This window comes from Pseudorca crassidens, chromosome 11 (genome assembly GCF_039906515.1).
Source record: "Pseudorca crassidens isolate mPseCra1 chromosome 11, mPseCra1.hap1, whole genome shotgun sequence".
NCBI lineage: Eukaryota > Metazoa > Chordata > Mammalia > Artiodactyla > Delphinidae > Pseudorca > Pseudorca crassidens.
In genome coordinates, this window is record NC_090306.1 from 79,880,669 (window position 1) to 79,895,098 (window position 14,430).

General features: G+C 43.1%; 1 long non-coding RNA gene across 1 annotated transcript in view; it reads right to left on the reverse strand.

Moving 5' to 3' along the window:
- Window positions 1–255: 255 nt before the first annotated feature.
- Window positions 256–14,430, reverse strand: part of LOC137202278 (uncharacterized) — a 39,340-nt gene continuing 25,165 nt past the window's right edge. Inside the window, exon 3 of the long non-coding RNA XR_010932531.1 lies at window positions 256–1,375. This is a non-coding gene — a long non-coding RNA (uncharacterized lncRNA). The remainder of the gene's footprint in view (window positions 1,376–14,430) is intronic.

Sequence of the window (14,430 nt, forward strand, 5' to 3'; positions counted from 1 at the left end):
TCCATTGTAACAAATGTACCACACTGATGTAAGATGTTAATAAGAGGGAAACTGCGTGCCTGCTGGCAACTGTCTGTACTCTCTGCTCAATTTTCTGTCAATCTAAAACTGTTCTATAAATACATTCTATTAATAAAAATAAGGGAGAGATGGGAAAGGCTGGGGAGTATGGGTAGCTAACAAGGTATACAAAGCTTAGTGTTTGCTGTCATTGAATTTGGGACCAAAGTGGGTCTCTGGGAGGATGTGAGGCGCCAAGCCCCAGGGGGACCTGGTCTGGCTGAGGTAGACTAGATGCAGGTAAGGATGAGAACCAAGTGTTCTCCATCTCTGTGCCTCCAGTCCAGCACAAAACCATCAACCTGAGCACTGGCATTCATCAGGTATCCACTATGGACCTGACACTGCACTAAGTGCTTTAGGTACATCGTCTCATACAGGTATTAACCTTAGTGTGCATGTGAGGGCCACCGTGGTATAGAGAAGTTAAGTAGCTTACCCAAGGAAACAGCTGGTAAATGGCAGAGCCAGGATTTGAACTCAGGCAGTTTGACTTGAGAGTACCATACTGTGTACCACCAGCAGCAGACTCCCAATAATTGCTGGCAGTATGAAATGATTTTCTGTTGTCACATGTTACGTTTCAGGTGTGAATCACTGGTTTTGAGCACTAAAATTCCCAGACTACCTTTGGCAGACCCGGTTGATCCTCAGCAACAGAAGATTTAGAGTTCTGGGGTTTGGCTATGGAGACAGGTCACTAAAAGTCTGTGACATATAGCAATTTATGATATCACTGAGACATTGACCAGAATTGCCCTGCTGTGAGGCTGGATGGTGAGGTTCTGTTTCATAGCAGTCACTTACTTTGGGTGTTCTCAGATCTAACCCCTGAAGACCTGGATCCTCAGATCCGACCTCCTTGGCTACAGCATTCAGCAGTTCAGCATCCCGATGGAGGGTTACTCTTCAGTGCAAGGACTTAGGAGTGATACTAATGACAAATGTGTACATGGATGTCTTACCTTGATGCCTAACTGACGGTTCTCACAGCATTCACTGCACATGTCATTAAATAGATATGAGCTGTAATTGAACACGTGACCAAATACTTTTCCTGTATGCTTGGGCATCGTGGTTTCCCCAGGACAATCCATCTTATGACTGTTAGCCCCACATAATTACCAACAGTGCCCTCTTTAGCTTTCAAAAGTGTCCAAGTTTGAATGATAACTTACAGAGCCACCATATCTGTAACACAGAGATAATCTGTCACTCCCCAGCTAAAAACTCTAGAGACCATGCCAACTGCTGTTGCAATATATCGGTGACAGCTGGGCCTCTTGCTCCTAGAACTTCGGCAGAGTGAGTTCATCTGAAAAAAAGTGATTTTGAAAAACAAATCAGGATTTTCAGGGGTGTCATTATTCATTCATTCCACATGAGTTAATGGTTTTGCAACTTTCATCAATTTCAACTATATTTCTTTTGCAACCAAAGAGTGTAACCATTGCAAAAAGCATATTTATTAAAAAAAGAAATATACTTTGTGACCATCACCTGAGCTCCAAAACCTAGATGGCTGCCCTTAAGAAGTGACAGATGACATCGTCCTCTTTAAGGATGGTCAGCATGGTCACGTGTGATGCCACACGGAGCACCAGGGCGTTAACAGCTAGCCTCTTGGAACAGGGCCAAAAGCAAGGAAACACTTTAGTACAACCCGAATTGTCTTCTCTTTTAAAAGTGTTGGCAGTTCTCATATTTGACATATATCCTAAATTTCTTTTCTGGGCTCATGTACCTGGTCTTATACTGAGTGTACAAAATTTGAGAGTGGTGCCCCATCACCTGTCATCATAGACCTCTAGTTCTTTACATTTCGATCTAGGTCATTTTGCCCTGTCCATCTCTATCATTTGCAAGATTAACAGAACTGCTGAACATTATGGGGTTTCACTTACAAAATCTTTTAAGCTATGTACCAGCTGTTAATTCCTATAATTTGCTTTCTCTCAATAATTTTAAGATTTGGTGCAAAAGCCTCTTCTCCCAGGGTCACAAATTTGTAGCAGCCTCCAAGAAATCCAAATATACACTCACTTCTAAGCCTCAGCTAAAGCTGTTGATAAAATGTTGTCTTCTGTGTGGTAAAGGCCCCTGCTGCTAACTAACTAATTGTAAAATATAGATCAGACCAAGCTCTGGAGACGGTAATGGTTGTACAATAATGTGAATGTACTTGATACCACTGAACTGTACACTTAAAGTGGTTAAAATGTATATTTTACCACAATTTAAAAATATATATATATATATACATATATTTATCACATTAGTCAGGAGCGGTGGGACACAAGGACCGTGTGTGTGTGTGTGTGTGTGTGTGTGTGTGTGTGTGTGTGTGTGTGTGTGTGTGTGTGTGTGTATGTATGTAGATGCCACCCAGCTTGGATGAAACAAAACAGCCAAGAATGAGAAAGGGGCAGTCGTCCCCGGAGACACATTTGCCGACTGTTAGATGACCTAAGCATGCAAGGAACTTTTATAAGGATAGATTTGAAAATTGTCTTACAGGGCCAAACAAATGATTGGTTAAAGGCTGTCATGGAGCCGCAAAAGACAAAAGTAGATAGACATCATCCTAAAGATGCCACCAGCTGGTAAATATTCAACAAATATTTATTGCACTCTTGCTACCATATTTCATCAGATCTAACACAGTATAAATTATTAAGCCATTTATGGAGTACACATGTGTTTATTATATGACTTTCTGTTTTCTTGTATTTCTGAAATACTTAACTATTTAAAAGCTCTAATACTATCACAAATACCTTGTGTCCTGGTGTGATGTAAATTTACTTTATTTACATAGAACCCAAACAGGAAGGGTGTATAGAATATCACAAAGAAGCTAAGGAAATAAACAGAAGCTCTAGCTGTGGAATGGAGAACAGTTGGAAGGTAGGGGAGAAAGTGCAGTTAACAGTTAAACTTTGCCTAAGAAATTTCCTAGAAAATACCTATTTTTTGCATGAAATAAAATCAGATGTTTTTGACATGTTCTAGGAAAAGGTAGCTGGCTAAAAAATCCTAAGGTCCAATACAAATCTAGACATAGCATCTTCTAACTCAAAGCCCAGGGCTCATGAAGCTAAAACAAGTGGCTACACAGAAATCTAAAGGGGAAAAAATGTGTCACAGGTCACAATAATACCCATCACCATGGACTCCAGAATATCAAAGTTACAAAGGCTCATATGTAAGAATCCAAAATAAATCACTAATGATCAAATGATTAACTGCATGGGCTTTGGTATCATACAGACCAGTGATAAATCTAGGTTTAATTGCTCAATTGCTGGGGTTTTAGAGAAGTTACTTAAAGTTAACTCTCTAAACTTAGTTAATTCATCTGGAGAGTTAACAGCTCTCCCTATTTACCTCATAGGATCGTGGGGAAGGTTATACATGATGATATATATGCAGCATCTAACACACAGCGCCGGGTACATAGTAAGTGCTCAATAAATGTTAACTAGCATTGTTAATATGCTAAGACATTATTCATGTAAGGTGCTTAGTCTAGCACCTGGCACATAGTACGTGTCTTATAAATGCTAGTTGCTGTTGTTATTATCCCATGTCATAAGCAGACTGATCTTGGTCACTGTCTTTTATTCTTTCTATTTCATTGCATATGTACTGCGTTTCCTACATCATAACCCAAAATTAGGGCTCGGGTTTAAGGAAATAGAAAAGAAATATTAGCTTTCATACTAAAAATGGTTGCTCAGACCAGCTTTGATCAGGGCTCTCTAGCTGGAGTATCAGCAACTGTTCCTGCCAAAAGTGAAGTAGTACTTTGATTATCATTTGCCTAATTAGCACATTTCTCCTTGTTGATATAGATTCATCAAGAATTTGTGGGTGGAAGCAGAGTTAGTAGGACAAGCACTCCTAGATCCTTGGCCTAAATACTATTCATTCATGATTGGAGCAAATATTATTTGCCAGCCATTGTTTTAGGTACTGGGATTCAGCAGAGAACAACAACAAAAAAATATTACTCCATTCATATTCCTTACTTGGTGCTTTTATATACCTTTAAAAGGACCTATATTCTATATTACTAATTCTCATTCCAGCTGTATCTAATCTATTAACTCACCCATTGAGAGTTTAATTCTAGCCATTTTGTTTTTCTCTTCTAGAAATTCTATTTGTTTTATTTCTAAATCCTCCTAGTCTTTTTTTATAGTGTTAGTTGCTTTCTTGTGCTTTCAATTCCTTTTTATTTTGCTTGAAATATTTTAAATATAACTAATTTTTATATCCTGTGTTGGATAATTTCGTTTCCTGAAGTTCTTGGAGAAGGTGTGTGGTCCTCCTTCTATTACTTGTTGTTTCTGCCGGTAGTAGCTTACTTGTACATGTTTGCAACTTTGGATCGTGAGCACAAGTTAACTGAGTTTTATCTGTAGGAATCCTCTGAATCTTGGACTGAAAGTTTATCCCTCCAGGAAAAATGTTTTTCTCCTCTGCTAAAAGCCTGGGAATATTATAAAGCTGTGGTCACTTTATATTAATTTCCTGCTTTAGAATTTCCAGGACAATGTGGTATAAATGTGAATCCAAACCCATGTGCTAACAGGTATATATGGTCACTACTTTTGAGGGGATGTTTTTACTCACTCAGAACCTTGGCCAAGACAGACACGTTTATTTCTCATCTCCCTTGTGGAGCAAATGTTTTCTAGCCCACTCTTTCATGGAATGTGTACCTGTAAGGGTCCCAGATTTATACAGCATTCTCAGAACCACCCCTGACTTTTGCAAGGCTAGGATCTTGTTTTTGTCCCCACAGAGCCATTGAAACCATGTTTCTTGGTCCTGAAAATGGCAAATACTTTCTGAGCTTGGGCTTTCAACTTCTTTGTTTCAGGCCCCCAAGGATTTCTCTTACTTCTTTTCATCCTCACCTTTGCATTTGAGAATACATTGATTATATTTTATTCAACTTTTCCAAGTGTGTTGTAGTGGAAGGAGTTTCAAATTACCACCATATTACAGATAATGGAGGTTAATAATTCTATAACGGAAGTACAGGAGGTTTTTTTTTTTATTGCTGCCTTCAATGAGGTTATGATCTTGTTGGGCATTTATTTGGAAATATCTTTAGAAAGAAATAAAGAAATATCTTTAAAAAGTAGACTCTCCCAGACACTTGTCAGTTATGACAAACATGATAGGTTCCTTGCTCTTGCATATCCCAGCCTTGCAAGCATGAGTGTTGGCACTGTTGCTTGGGTTAAGGAGACACATCACCCAATTAAGCAGCAAGAACTTAGTGAAATACATTTGAAAGTTAGAGCAAGAAAGTCATCTAAGAAAAAAAGCCTTTTAAGTAATGAAGGAGAGATGTTCAGATGTCACTCAGACCAGGATATATTCATTTCCCAATCAAAGTTGCAAAATCCTCTAGAATCTTCACATCGCAGGGGAGCGCATCTTATAAGTAGTGTTTTTCATGGAGGGAGTTATCTGACCTATAGATGTCAGAATCATCTCAGAAGTCTGCTTTAAAAAGTAGAGTTCTGGGGCTTCCCTGGTGGCGCAGTGATTGAGAGTCCGCCTGCTGATGCAGGGGACACGGGTTCGTGCCCCGGTCCAGAAAGATCCCACATGCTGCGGAGCGGCTGGGCGCATAAGCCATGGCCACTGAGCCTGCGCGTCCGGAGCCTGTGCTCCGCAACGGGAGAGGCCACAACAGTGATAGGCCCGCGTACCGCAAAAAAAAAAAAAAAAAGTAGAATTCTGAACTCCACTCTCCCATATTCTGATTCAGTAGTCAGAAGTGGAATCTGGAAATCTGTGTGTTTTAACAAGCACCTCCCTCTGGTGACTATTAAGTACAGTGAAGTGGGAGAAGCCCTAGCGCAGAGTATGTTTGCATTTGAAAGAGTATGTTGCCATAATTTCAGGATCCCCGCTGATTCATGCAGTAGGAATAGAAAGGGCCAAACAATAGAAGATCTGGGTTAGTTCTTGAGGTTTAAAGTCTCTAAGTCTCTGCTGTATTAACACCTAAACTCTGAGCCATTACAGAGAGAAACAGAGCCAGACAGACAGACAGAAAGCCCACTGTAGTAAGTTCAACAGCCTTGATCCAAACACGTGCCCATCTGGATTCTCATGACATCAGACTTGGACCACTGGAGGTTGAAAAATGCCTAACAAGAGTCAGAGAAATATACCCAGGACCATAAAAGAAGAGCTTCTGGAGTAAGAACAACACTGAAACCTCACTCCAGGCCCTCCTGCAGAGAATCTGTCCGCACTGTAATTCAGAAGGGGATTGGCCATTAGTGCCAAAATCATACTGCCTCTAAAGCCATCTGTCATTTACTGTCTGTTTCATACAGCATATTTTGTTTAACCATTACTTAACAACATGTATTTCCTCCCATTATGTGATTTTAATCCTTATCCCTAAATTAGGTGTTTATAAAATCTAAGCTAAAAGCATACCTTCTGGAAAATTTATATAGCAACACCCAGAATCCCTGTAATGCTGCCCAGAGCAGGTACATCTCCTGAAATGGTGACCAAATAGGGACCCCTGGGGCACTAGTAGGAAGGAAAATGCTGCATATTATGTGAAGTGTGGGAGGAGAGGACGGACCCATAATCAATAGGATTAGGCAGGTGATTAGGTTTATAAAAAAAAAAAAAATTGCAAGTGCAATGGTCCTTTAAGGAATGCCATTAAAATGAAGTATTTTAAAGAGTGCCATCCATTCGGACACATTTTGGGAAAAATTTGAGAGGAATTTCAGATGAAGAACCTTGCTGTGATTGTTGCCTTAGGCCCCATTTTTGGTTTACAAATTACATGCCATTTTACAGACAACTAAAGAAACACGATCCCACTCTATTATTCTGTGACCCCGTGTTTTAACAGTTCCATATGGTTAATATCAGTTGGCTGATTTCTTTAGAAACCATTAAAAATCTTGCCAGACACACAGGAAGAAAACATGTGAGCGTGTTTTCCTGTTGCTGGTGACACTTCATCTCCTGCCCATCCCTTCAGTCTCTAACAAATTACTCAGCCTGCTGGAGCAGGATCCGTCAAAGGCTGGGGAATGACAGCCCTTGTCTGAGACATCCTCTCTTGCCACAACTAAAATTGGGCCTTTAGGCAAACGATAACACAGAAAGAGGTCTGCTTTGTTTCTGTGGCACCAAATGACAGTATTAAGAAATGAAGCCAATGTGAAAACCAGCTTGAAATGCAGTACACCATTCAAGGTAACGGAATGGACAATACGTCAATAATATGTAGACTCATTTGGGAGGATGTATTGGCAAGTTAGGCTAGATTTTGCTGTAGTAACACCCATCCCCAAATCCCAGGGACATGATTACTAGGGTTTACTTCTCACTCATGCTTTCCGTCAGCGTAGGGGCAAGTGCAACTCACTGCCAAGTCATTACTCTGAGCCCCAGGCTGACAAAGAAGGAATTATCTGGAAAGTTGTTAAGCAGCATGGCAGAGGGAAAGGGAGTGTCCTAGGTTTTTTACATACATTGTCTTGTTTAACCTACCAGCCATCCAGTGAGATAGGTAGTAATATCCCTATTTTGTAGATGAGGAAATACATTTAGAGCAATCAAAGAACTTATTCAAGGTTACCACCTAATGAGTGGCAAAGGGAAAATTCAATTCTAGGTCTGTCTGAACGTGGCAGGCAGGCTCTAGGATGGCCCTCAATAATCCCCACACCCTGGGATTCATATCCTTGTGTAATTCCCTCCCCCTGAACGTGGACTGGACCTAGTCCCTTGCTTGCAATGAATAGCATATGGCAATGTTGCTGTTGTGATAGAATGTTGCTGCCAGTTTAGGTTATGAGAGATGGTCACTTTCACCCTACTTGCAGACCCTCTTGGCTTTCCCTTGCTAGCTTTGACGAAGCAAGTGGCCAGATTGGGTAAACCCACGTGGCAAAAACTAAGGGAAACCTCTGTCCAAGAGCCCTAAAGGAGCTGAATCCTGCCAACAGCTATGTAAGTGGGATTGGAACGTGATCCTTCCCCAGTTGAGCCTTCAAATGAGACCTCAGTCCTGTTCAGTACCTTCATTGCAGCCTTGTGAGAGACCCTAAATTAGAGAATCCAGCTGAGCCATATGCAGATTCCTGACCCACAAAACTTTGAAATAATAAGTATGTGTTGCTTTAAGCCACTAAGTCTGTGGTGACGTGTCACGCAGCAATAGGGAGACCATGCTGTTTCCACTGCATGAATTCGCCTCTTTTTGCCAGAGCATCCCACCCAAGACTGTTCTCCTTCTTACATTCCTTGTTTTGGTTGGTGATCTTTATAGCTGTTCTTCTAAGTCATCAACTTGCGAGTTACCCTAGATTTCACCCACTGCCTCCCTTTCCACATATAAAGAGTGACCAAATCTTGTAGACACTAGGTCCTGTACATCTAAAATCCTGTTTCCTCTTCAGTCCCACAGTTTAAGTCAGGCATAATCATCTCTCTTGCCTAGACTTTTTCCATGGTCCTGAATGGAGACACCTGCACCCAGACTTGCTCCCCTCGAATCCATCCTCAGACGTATCACTGCCTCCCACACTACTTCTAGGACAAGTCTACACTTTATGGCATCCTAGTATGACATTGTAATTCGATGATGTATTGTGCTACAGACTTCCTGTTACCTCCAGAACCTTCCTCGCATCCAGGCCCCAGAAAAAAATGTTCTATATACTGCTTCAGGGAAGGATTGTGAGACTGAAACAGGAAAACACAGTCATCAAAATCCTGGCTTTAAGAATTTGGACCAAAATCTTGAAGGACTCAGAGCATATATTTAATACCATGTAGTTTTTAAAGGATATATGCTAGGTCCCAATCCGTTTTCCCCACCCTAGACTAGATAAAGCTTCTGTAGACTGAGGCACAGGAAGGATGCAGGGAAAGTGTGAGACCTAAGATATCTGTGTTGCTGAGAAGGGGCTCCACTTCCTTACTCACTGTCCCCATCTCAGTCCTGGAGAGAAGAATAATAGAAACCACAGGTGGGTTTGGGGGATCAGAGAACAGAGGGACCTGCACCTGGATTCCAGGACTGGGAGGAGGGGGCAAACAGAGGGCAAGCCTGGCAGAGTTCCCTAGCACCAAGCCTTGCCTATGAGCACGAGAGACACAGCTGAGTATGGTGCCTAGAAAGACAGACAGGTGGCCATCTAAGTAGACTCTTGATAGGAGACCACATGGAAAGGAGGGAATATTAGTGGATGCCAGTATAGACAGATGGAGAGGAAGGACAGCCTCCCTTTCCACATGTAAAGGCCACTCCCAGTCTCTCTGCCCTCCAAACTTAGACACAACCTAGGGAATGGGGAAGGGTCCCCAATTAATGGAGATTTAGCATCCACTCCTGGGCAGGAGAGAGATTTGAAATATAGGTTTCACCCTCTCACCAAGATTTTTCTAAAACTCTTTCTGTTTCTCCCCCTACTTGGAGAGAAAGCATTTGAGAAGCCAAGTGTCATCCTAAAAGATTGGTGCTTTGGGTAGGAATTTTATTCTTGAGACTTGTAGAATGATGTGAGAAGACTCAAGAAAAAGAATCACCCCAAGACTCAGCCCCAGACATCCTGCCTCCTCCAGCCCTTCCCTAAGAATTGTCTCTACCACATCCCTTCCCTGCCTGCTCCTCCTTTGGCCCCAGGGACTTTCCCCATGAATTCTACTCCATCCATCTATAGAGTCCTGGAAAGAATCACATCCATGAAAACCACTTAAGGTCACACTCCACTTGTCTCTTCTATTTGGTGCAAGAAACAGGCAGGGAAGAGGACACTCAGGCTCCTTCTATTTCTTTTTTTACCCTTTACCACAAAACTCTCTATTGCCCAAACTATGACTAGCAAGCCAGACATTTCCTTGTAAGCAACCCCAATTCCTTGGCTCCCACTGGGCTTTTGTAAGAACCTAGGGGCCTAAGGAGCCCAGAGTGGAATTTTCTGGATTTGAAAGGAAGTTGGAATCGCAGCCCCTGGGGAGTTGTGTCTATCACTGTTTCTGCGATGACATGTCCAGAGCACAGGGACAGAAGGGTTTATGGGCTATTAGAAAATAGGAAAAAAACAAGCCAGATAACTATTCAGTTAGAAGTTAATTCCTGATGCTCCTAACCACTCCATCCAATGACCTTTCCATGGGAGAGAATGATGGATCCTGTACAACATAATCAACAAGCACAGTTTCAGTGAGACATCTGATACTTGGTCTTTTGGTCTGGTCCTAACAAGTATTTAGATGCTTGTGTGATTATAAACCTGGGACCATAAAGGAAACAGTGGAGAAGGTGTGCTGTCGTTGGTGTGTGCGTGTGTGCGCGCACGTGTGCATGTGTGGGCATATATGTGTCATCCCCATTAACTAAGGAAACCTAACGGCAATGTCAGCCTCAGTACAGGATAACTAGCTGCTGTTTCTGTTTCCTCCTGTCATGGACCTGATTTCCTTTTTTTCCCTGACCTTCTCATCCACTTTTAACCTGCATTCCTCCTCCACCTCAAGGCAAATCCAAACTCCTCTCAACCACAGTTCTCACTCACTTCTTCTAGTCTCTGTCTTCTCATTCATCACATTTTGGAGAGTGAAACAACCCTTCCTCACTCCCTCCCTTGTCCCCTCCTAAAGGGGGTCTGCTCTGTAGCCAACCAGCTCTGCTTTTCAGAGAAACTGCCCTGTGGAGCCAGAATCCCTGTATTCGTTTCCGGTGTCTGCTGTACCTAAGTACCCAACCAGGTGGCTTGAAAACAACAGAAACTTATTGTCTCACAGTTCTGGAGGCTGGAATTCCAAAATCAAAGTGTCAGCAGAGCCATGCACTTAGCACCCTCCGAAGGCTCTAGGGGAGACTCCTCCCTTGCCTCTTCCAGCTTCTGGTGATGGACATCAGTCCTCTGCATTCCTTGGCAATGCCATCAGTCCTCTGCATTCCAGCTGCATCCCTCCAAGCTCTGCCTCTGTCATCACCTGCTGTTCTCCCTGCATCTCTGTGTCTTCATGCAGCATCCTCCTCTCTGTATGTGTCTGTGTCTAAATGTCCCTCTTCTTTTTTTTTTTTTTTTTTTGCGGTACACGGGCCTCTCACTGTTGTGGCCTCTCCCGCTGCAGAGCACAGGCTCTGGACGTGCAGGCTCAGCGGCCATGGCTCACGGGCCCAGCTGCGGGATCTTCCCGGACCGGGGCATGAACCCGTGTCCCCTGCATCGGCAGGCGGACTCTCAACCACTGCGCCACCAGGGAAGCACTGTCCCTCTTTTTATAAGGGCTCCAGTCATAATGGATTAGGGCTGACCCTAATGACCTCATCTTAACTCTACATCTTAACAAGATTATATCTGCAAAGACCCTATTTCCAAATAAGGTCACATTCACAGATACCAGGGTTTAGAACTTCAACAATTCAACCCTCACAGACCCCATATCCATCTCTGAGTTAAATTAAAAACAAACTAACAGAGACTCATCAGGATGCTGATTCAAGAGCAGAAGGCTATGCAGGCCCAGGCAGGAAGCTGGAAGTCTTTGGTCAGGAAATTCTAGGAAGTGCCCTAATAGGGATCTAGAAAAGAAGGAGTCTAGGCTCTTGATGGGCACAGCCTCTCAACCCATAGACGCTGTACCCTGTAAGGATGAGTGCAAAAGGGAGAGGATCTGCACAGGGCCCTCTAAAGAATGCCCACCCAAGATACAGTCCTAGGAGGACTGCATCAACATCACCTGGGAGCTCCTTAGAAATGCAGAATCCCAGGTCCCACCCCGGACCAATTAAATCTGAATCTTTGGAAGTGAAGGCTGGGGTAGGTAGCAAGTATCTGGGTGTTCCCCAAGCTCTGCTATAATTCTTACGCATGCTAAAGCTTGAGAGCTGCTGCTTGGAAGCTTGGTTCCCAAGACACAGTCCATCTTGTCCCTCTAAGGGTCTATGAGCATCTCTAACAGAAGATGCACATCCTCTGCTAGCCACTCAAGTGATGGGGATGTCATTATGTAAAAAGGCAGCCCAGTGCTTTGGTGAAAACATCTCTAGAGGCAAAATTGCATTTCTTGTGTTGAGCAAAAATCTGCATCCCTGTAATTTCTACCTCTTGGTTAATGTTCTTCTCTGGAACTCCAAAAGAAATCCGTTCTTTTTTCTAAAAAGAACAGATTGAAGGTATTCAAAAATAGCTGTCATGTCCTCAATTTTTTCCTCCAAAGTTCACCTTTCTACACCCATGTTTTTTAATGTAGAGGAGGAAGGTATGACGTAAGGAGTATATCAGGATTGAGTGCAGAACATTGTTGAGTTTGTTTTTGGTGAAGACATTTGATTTGAAACCTTAAATGATATTAAAGCAGAATATGAGGTATTTATTTATTTGGGGCTGCATTGGGTCTTCATTGCCGCGGCGGGCTTTCTCTAGTTGTGGCGAGCGGGGGCTACTCTTCATTGCGGTGCACGGGCTTCTCATTGCGGTGGCTTCTCTTGTTGTGGAGCATGGACTATAGGCGTGCGGGCTTCAGTAGTTGCAGCACGTGGGCTCAGTCGTTGCAGCATGCGGGCTGTAGGGTGCGCGGGCTTCAGTAGTTGTGGCGTGCAGGCTCAGTAGTTGTGGCTCGTGGGCTCTAGAGCACAGGCTCAGTAGTTGTGGTGCACAGGCTTTGTTGCTCCGCAGCATGTGGGATCTTCCTGGACCAGGGATCGAACCCATGTCCCCTGCATTGGCAGGCGGATTCTTAACCACTGCGCCACAAGGGAAGTCCCAAGGTATTTTTTAAATGTTTATCAAAAAGGACCATATGTTAGAAATGACCTTCTTAGTTAGATGACAGAAGGGATAAGGATCCCAACTCTTTTTTCCCAGATCCCTGCTCACAGAGGCAAAAAAAAATCTAAGACTTACTCAGCTACATACCTACAAAGATGAGAAATATTGGAGAGAAAAATGTGGGAGATTTTGAAATGGGAAGAAGGCATTACTGGCTATCTTTTATGTGGAGTGTCAATGACCATCAGATTCCTTAAATGTGCATGCCTTTGTTTGTCTTTGACTAGGCTGTATACAACCCTGCAGAGACAGAAATTAACTTGTAGAGAATAGACAGTAATGCAAATAATTCTTGTCATAGAAATGCTAGTTTTGTCCACTGGAATGCAACTGATGTTAGTCTCTCTGCATATTGCCCCATTCTGCTCTTTACATTATAAATTCGTTTCCCAAATTCCTTAGCAGTCCATATATATGTGGTATATTTGAAAAAGAGGTTATAATACCTTCCTGGTTCCTTCATTGATTAATGAGTTAAATAAATCTTAGACACTTGTTTATTTTTTATTTGGATGAAAGCCACAACTGTACCTTATTTTGAAAATTATCCTTTAGCAATGGTTTTCCTTATAATCACTCATCTCTCCATCCATCTTTTGGCTTTTTTAATTGCTCACACTTTGTAGATATAGAAGAACCTAAAATTCCAATACTATTATTGTTATTGAAAGGAGACCACTTCCAGGGCCCAAGAGTGGGCTGTCGTCTAAAACTCAGAAATCAGTTATCTGAGGAGACACACGTACTGACAAAGCAACAGACTTTATTGGGAAGGGGCACCTGGGCAGAGAACAGGAGAATAAGGGAACCCAGGAGCCCTGCTCTGTCACGTGGCTCGCAGCCTCAAGTTTTATGGTAATGGGGCTAGCTTTCTGGGTTGTCTCTGGCCAATAATCTTGCTTGTGGGGCTTCCCTCGTGGCGCAGTGGTTGGGAGTCGGCCTGCTGATGCGGGGTACACGGGTTCGTGCCCCGGTCCGGGAAGATCCCACGTGCCGCGTAGCGGCTGGGCCCATGAGCCATGGCCGCTGAGCCCGCGCGTCCGGAGCCTGTGCTCCACAACGGGAGAGGCCACAGCAGCGAGAGGCCCGCGTACCGCAAAAAAACAAAAGAAAGAAAGAAAGAAAAAATCTTGCTTGTGCACATGTTTGGTCCAATTCCTGGAGGCACGCACATCTCTCAGTCAAGATGGTTTCCAGTGCGAGGGTTTCTGGGAGGTTGGCAGGACATATTATGGGCTGGCAACGCCCCCCTCCTTTGGGCCCCTCCCGAATTCTTCCAGCTGGCTGTAGCTTGTCAGTTCTTTGTTCCTTATCGGGACCTCCTGTTGTGACATAACTAATGCAAGCAGTCATTATACTGCTTGGCCAGGGCAGGTGGTTTCAGTCAATGGTTCCCTAGTATTATCAGCTGGAACTGGGCTGCCTGAGCTCAAAATCCAGAACCTTAGTCAAATTACTTGACCTCTCTGTGCCTCAGTTTCCTCACAAGGTTTTGTGATGAATAAATGAGTTACATAAG